Source organism: Notamacropus eugenii, chromosome 1 (genome assembly GCF_028372415.1).
Source record: "Notamacropus eugenii isolate mMacEug1 chromosome 1, mMacEug1.pri_v2, whole genome shotgun sequence".
NCBI classification, from domain to species: Eukaryota; Metazoa; Chordata; class Mammalia; order Diprotodontia; family Macropodidae; genus Notamacropus; species Notamacropus eugenii.
In genome coordinates this window covers 251,618,793-251,624,772 of record NC_092872.1, presented here as the reverse complement: position 1 = coordinate 251,624,772, position 5,980 = coordinate 251,618,793, and the positions used below count along the sequence as shown (strand labels likewise).

Genomic DNA, 5,980 nt, shown 5'->3' with positions numbered 1-5,980 from the left:
AGAAGGGGTTAAGTAGGGTAGGGGGGATGATGGAAGGGAGGGCATGGGGAGGAGGGAGCAATCTGAGGTCAACACTCATGGGGAGGGACAGGATCAAAAGAGAGAACAGAAGTAATGGGGGACAGGATAGGATGGAGGAAAGTATAGTTAGTCTTACACAACATGACTATTATGGAAGTCATTTGGAAAACTACACAGATATGGCCTATATTGAATTGCTTGCCTTCCAAAGGGAATGGGTGGGGAGGGAGGGAGGAAGAGAAGTTAGAACTCAAAGTTTTAGGAACTGCTGTTGAGTATTGTTCTTGCATACAACTAGGAAATGAGAAATACAGGTAATGGGGTATAGAAAGTTATCTTGCCCTACAGGACAAAAGAGAAAATGGGGATAAGGGAAGGGAGGAATGTTAGAAGGGAGCACAGATTGGTGATAGGGGCAATTAGAATGTTTGGTGTTTTGGGGTGGAGGGAGGGGAGAAATGGGGCAATAATGTGGAACCCAAAATTTTGTGAAAATGAATGTTAAAAGTTAAATTTAAAAAAAAAGAAATAAAAAAAGAAAAAAAGAAATGAATGTTGAAAACTTAAATAAATTTAAATACAAAAAGATAAAAAAAGATTTTAAAAATGTTTAATAATATGAAAAGGTATAGTTTTTCTGAACCACAAAGACTGAAATAGCACCTTTGTTGGGACTGGAAGCTCAATTCCGTGTGGACAGTCTCGGGCAGGTAAAAGTGGGACTTCTAAATCTTAGAGTCTTACGAGGCCCTCCATGAACAGCGGGGGTTCGAGAAGGTCAGACCGAGCTAGCTCGGCTAGCTCGGGTATTTCCGCCTCTCCCCCGGAGATACCTGATGGGTGGAGTCTCCCTGCCCTCGAGGTCGTCCCGGATTGGAGCACACCTAGTTACCTAACAGCACGGTATTGAGATGCAAACTGTGTGGCTGAAGATTAAGTAGGACTGAGGAAGCCTAAAAGCTCTCTTAGCACGTGTGGAGCCAAAGAGAAAAGTAGGGCTCCGCTTCTTTTCTTTCCTCTCTCCCCTCCCCCTCTCTCCCCGCTTGTACTTCTACTTCCAATCCCTTAAGCTTAGCCTTCTTAGGAAATCTCCCCCTCTTCATCCTAAGAAAGAAGATCCCCTGCACTTGTAACCGAAACCCTGTAATAAAGCTCAACCCCTGTTTGACTCTGGAACGTCCTTTCTCTCATACGTGCATCCGGCGTGGCCAGCCGAAGACCTGGACAGGTAAGAAAGACTCGGGTAGCCCAATACAGGCCTCTAGGCTTGGCACACCTTTACTGACAAACTTGCTGATTCATTGAAGTATTGGTCATTGAAAATGTGACTCCAGAGTTACATAATTCCAAACACCTCAGCATTAACTGTATCTTCTATCAATGGGGGACCTTTTAGTGAAATAGTACAATAATACAGCTTATGTGTAAGAAATCCACATAATAGGATGTATATTCTATTTTTTACTGATATACTTAATCAAAACAGTGGAGACCATGAAACTTGGAAGTCAAATCAATGTTCCTAGTCAAAGTTTGTTTCTTTGAACTTGTAACATAAATGCCAAGAAGCCAAGATATAGAATGATATATGTTTTGGGACATGGTCAATTGCTTAACTATGTATATATTACAAGGTTTTATTTTGTTTTTCTATGGGTGGGGAAGAGAAAATAGATGGTTAACTAAAAAGGTTTCTTTTGAGAGGGAAAGTCGTTGTGGCCAGAGGGGTACTTCGGAAGCCTCTGTCTCTGCCTTCGCCTCCTTGGTCTCCACTGCCAGAGCCACTGCTGCCCCCAAGTACGTGGGACCCATTGAAGCCTGCTCTCCCTTTTCTTCCCTCCCCTGTCCTGCATGATGCCTTCGGAGAAGACCTTCAAGCATCGCCGGACCTTCAAACAAAGAGTAGATGTCAGACTTGTTTGAGAGCAGCATCCTACCAAGATACCAGTGATAATAGAAAGATACAAGGGTGAGAAACAGCTTCCTATACTGGATAAAACCAAATTCCTTGTACCAGATCATGTCAACATGAGTGAGCTAATGAAAATAATTAGAAGGCGCCTACAGCTGGATGTTGATCAAGCTTTCTTCTTATTGGTGAATGGACACAGCATAGTGAGCCTTTCAGCACCTATTTATGAAGTGTATGAAAGCAAGAAGGATGAAGATGGATTCTTGTATATGGTATATGTCTCTCAGGAGACATTTGGAAAGAAATCTTCAGTGTAAAACCTAGTTCCAAGCTTCTATAGTGGAATTTTTTAAGCCCTCATCCAGGAAAAAAACAGATATTACCAACTAAGATTGATCAGTTCTTCTAATCACAGTTCACCAAAATAGAAGTATTACAACCTTAGGGGTTTTTAGTAAGTTGTCTATTGTATTACACACATATGTAATAATACATGTTCAATTTCAAAAGCATATACAATACAAGCTTTGGGAAACTCCTATTTCACCTAGGATATCTTGTTTCTAAGTTTCAGGTTTAGAAACATACCTTGCTTTCTAAGTTGCCAATAAAATGGACATTAAAAAAAAAAAAGATTTGAGCAGTGCACCCTCCACACTGAATGCAAAACCCCCCTTAACAAAGAGTTAAAAGTCAAGAAATAAACTGGAAAAAAATGAGTAAACGACAGAAAAAATTCTGATCATGGAAAGTTACTATGGTGACAAGGAAGATCAAAACACACTCAGAAGATAACAAAGTCAAAATTCCATCCAAATTCTCCAAAATTTCTCCATCCAAATCCCCATCCAAAACCTCCAAGAAAAATAAGAATTGGTCTCAGGCTATGGAAGGGCTCACAAAAGATTTTGAAAATCAAGTAATAGAGGTGGAAGAAAAATTAGGAAGATAAATGAGAGTGATGCAAGAAAATCATGAAAAAAGTCAACAGCTTGGTAAAGGAGACACAAAAAAGTACTTAAGAAAACAGCAACTTAAAAAACAGACTAAACTAAATGGTAAAAGAGATCCAAAAAGTCAATGAGAAAAAAAATCTTTTACAAAGAAGAATTGGCCAAATGGAAAAAGAGGCCAAAATTTTCACTGAAGAAGAAAAGAAACTCCTTAAAAAAGTAGAGTTGACCAAATGGAAAAGGAGGTACAAAAAGTCACTAAGGACCATAATTCCTTAAAAATTATAATGAAGGAAATAGAAGCAAATGACTTTATAAGAAATCAAGAAACAATAAAACAAAACCAAAAGAATGAAAAAAAAAGACAAAATGAACTATCTCATTGGAAAATAGATCCAGAAGAGATGATTTAAAAATTATTGGACCAGAAATCCATGATAAAAAAATAAAAAGGAGTCTATACATAATTTTTTCAGGAAATCATCAGGGAAAACTGACCTGGTATTCTAGAATCAGAAAGTAAAATAGAAATTGAATGAATTGATCCATCACCTCCTAAAAGGCATACCAAAATGAAAACTCCCAGGAATATTACTGCCAAATTTCAGAGCTCCTAGGTCTAAGTGCAAGCAAGGTGGGATTTTTGTTGTTTCTTTCTCTCTTCCCTTCCTTTTTTTTTGGAGTTCATCTTCCCAGGCTCAGGCTAAATTGTAAACATGTGAAGGATAAATCTCCTTTGAACTCTGATAGTTCACAGCTGTGTTAAGTCATTTAGCTTTAGTGCTTTCTAAATTTGAGCCAATCAGGGACCTAGTCTTTGTTATATATTCTGGGAGGTTGGCATTTTGCTTTGGGGCTTACTCTTGGGAAGAATGTGCCTTTGTAATTTGTCCAGAGGAGACCCTGGGTAACTGTTGTTAAGGGGCCCCTCAACTTTAAGAACCCAGATGTTGGTACTCCCTGGTCTGGTGATTAGGTATCTATTACTTTGTTTAAATAGTTGGAGCCCTGTCTTTTGGATCCCTGTGCTAATTTATCTCTGTTTCTTTGCTTGTATTTTCTCCATATTCAGGACACTGATGTTTCCCCTGAGCTAGTGAATATGTTTAATTAAATATTAAATATATACTTAGCTAAATATATATTTAATTAAAGTAAAATATTCAATATATATTTTTAACTAAAGACCCCTTTAAAGTTGTTTTTCTTTTAGAAAAGCAGATCAAAGAACCTGTGCTAGAAGCCCATACTGTGTGCTAGTGTGGTTGCTAATACAACAGGTCAAAGAGAAAATATTACGAGCAGCCAGAAAGAAACAGTTCAGGTATTGTGGAGTCACAATCAGGATAACGCAAGATTTAGCAGCTTCTACATTAAAAGATAAGATGACTTGAAGGGGACACGTGGATTCCCATTAGAAGGATCCGTTGGTGGAAACCAGTGTCGGAGACGATGGAGACGCAGGAAGCGACAAGCCTGGAGACCCCGAAGACCCCGGAGAAGGACCATGCACCACCTGAATCTGCTGCTGACAGCTTTAACCTTGCTGCCCAGAGAGGAAGCAGCACTCATCCCAACCACTGACATTGCTGCCCACTCCATCTAGGCACCTCCTTTCAGGGGCTGAAGGAGGACTTTGGCATCACAAACCCAGGACATAGGGGGGGAGGTGACCAACTTTTCACCTGAATACCACAGGCTTGGCCTGAATACCACAGGCTTGGCCATTGAGATCCATTTGCATGACTGAGGGGGTGGTGATGTGTAAGGCGCCAGCACTGAGCTACTTCTCTTAGAATATGCTTTGGAATTAGTGATTGCCCTTCCTCTTGTTGTAATTCAGCCATTTAGTTTCATCTTTGTTTTGTTCCAAGTTTCATGGTCTCCACTGTTTTGATTAAGTATATCAGTAAAAAATAGAATATACATCCTATTATGTGGATTTCTTACACATAAGCTGTATTATTGTACTATTTCACTAAAAGGTCCCCCATTGATAGAAGATACAGTTAATGCTGAGGTGTTTGGAATTATGTAACTTTGGAGTCACATTTTCAATGACCAATACTTCAATGAATCAGCAAGTTTGTCAGTAAAGGTGCTATTTCAGTCTTTGTGGTTCAGAAAAACTATACCTTTTCATATTATTAAACATACCCTGGACCCCATATTAGTATCTTATACGGACCTTGCCATTTCCCTGAGGCCATATCCTTTACCATGGCCCATGTTTCCTTATTTCCAGCCTGGGTATTACTTTCCTTGCGGGGTTGTCGTGGAATAGTCACAAAATGTCTCATAGCTGGAGTAGTATGTGAGTTTTTTGAGATATGCAAAAAATTGTGTGTATACACAGCTGTATCAAGCTCTGATTGTGTTAGGCGACCTCTTCCCCTTTTTTGTTTAGCGAGGATCGCCTTTATGGTGAAGTTGATAAGAATGCATACTGGCTGGTTACTTTGGTATAGCTGCTGCCAGGTGCTCACAAATGCTTGATTAACATCTGTAAGGAACCTGAATTTTACGGAATTTTTTCTTTATAACAAACACAGGAGCATTCCAGGGTGCTAATTGCTCCTTAACCAGTATTTGTAGTGCCTGGAGTTTTTCTGGAGTCAGGGGCCATTGCTCCACCCAAATCGGGGTGTCTGACTTCCAATTCAAGGGTGGGTACTCCAGTGCAACCACAATGGCCCTTACTAAGAATTTGATAGCCTCATCCCCAGGCGGCTCATGATGTCTCTGTCCCAGATGTTAAAACTAAGTCCTGGAATCACCAACGGCCATACGGTCCCTTGGCGATCCTCTGCCTCCCACTTTACTGGGTGCATTGTCTCTAAGGTATTTTGGCACCCTCCTATTCCCCACACTGGTCTCTGGCTTTCTTTGAGCTTCCAGTGCTGGGGTACTGAGTGACCGCTAAGGCAGGTCCTATCTGCTCCAGTATGGAGCGTGCTATAAGGAGGCGCAGAGGGAAGACACGGTATGTGCTCCCCTGCCTCGCCTTTCCCATCTGCTAGATGGAGCTCCGAACCTATTTTTTCTCTACACTCCTTAACTTTCTGCTTGCCAGGGTTCTCTCCTCCCCTCTCTC

General features: G+C 40.5%; 1 pseudogene; it reads left to right on the top strand.

The window, feature by feature from the left end:
* Positions 1-1,875: 1,875 nt before the first annotated feature.
* On the top strand, positions 1,876-2,250 carry LOC140525031 (microtubule-associated protein 1 light chain 3 beta pseudogene; annotated as a pseudogene).
* The last annotated feature ends 3,730 nt before the right edge of the window (positions 2,251-5,980 follow it).